Source organism: Mastomys coucha, unplaced genomic scaffold, assembly GCF_008632895.1.
Source record: "Mastomys coucha isolate ucsf_1 unplaced genomic scaffold, UCSF_Mcou_1 pScaffold15, whole genome shotgun sequence".
Lineage (NCBI taxonomy): Eukaryota > Metazoa > Chordata > Mammalia > Rodentia > Muridae > Mastomys > Mastomys coucha.
Genome location: NW_022196897.1, coordinates 158,897,666 through 158,898,521, shown reverse-complemented (window position 1 = coordinate 158,898,521; position 856 = coordinate 158,897,666). Strand labels below are relative to the sequence as shown.

Below are 856 nucleotides of genomic sequence, written 5' to 3'. Positions count from 1 at the left end.
TTAATCCCAACCAAACGATAACCTGTTAGTGATGTTTTAGCACCTTCTGCATTTGGCACTTTCAAAACAAAGATACACACTAAAAAGCTCTCTTAACACAGATTAGAATTCAGGGTTAAGATATAAAAGTTACATAAATGTTAAAAATACCCCCAGGCCCTCTTACACAGTCACCTTCAACTACCCAACCCCCAGTGGGCCCTGAACAGGTCTCACCTTCTGAGCACACCTCTGGGAGGCGTTTAGGCATTTGGGTGGTGATAGTTGCCTCTGGACCTCAGCCACTGTCACTTTGTACTTAGATGTGAAGCTGAGCAGGGAGAGTCTTCCAGGGACAGAGCAGAAGGCTTCGCTGGGGTTCATGACAGCTCCTACCAGGTCCTTCTGGCAGGGGAGCCCCAGAGGGTTCTTGGTCATTGAAATGGGTCCTGTGGGGGAAAGAATAGGCTTGTCATAGAACCGGATATGGCAGAGAGACCTTTTCAAAAGGGCGAGCCAGAGCTGTGAGGTCCGCCTTCAGAAAACTCCACACACACAACTACATACTGCAAGAAGGCTTTCAAAAGCCATATCCTTTCTTCAAAGACTGGAGTCTGAAATCCTGAGTTAACACCTCCAGATCTTAATTAATAAAGGCACAGAGTCCTCTCTCTCTCTCTCTCTCTCTCTCTCTCTCTCTCTCTGGCCACTGGTAATCTGTTTAATTAAAGCATTTGCTTTCAGAAAAACCACTTCAATACGAAATAAATGGCATCCTCCCCCTCCCCTCCAAGACCAACTGAAACCACAGGAGGTGTTTAGATCATTGCCAGACCCTTCAGTGCAGTGGACACTGGACACCGGGGAGTTCAGAGCA

The 856-nt window shown here is 47.1% G+C and overlaps 1 pseudogene; it reads right to left on the bottom strand.

The window, feature by feature from the left end:
* Positions 1 to 216: 216 nt before the first annotated feature.
* The window catches only part of LOC116091479, a 4,178-nt pseudogene continuing 3,538 nt past the window's right edge, over positions 217 to 856 (bottom strand).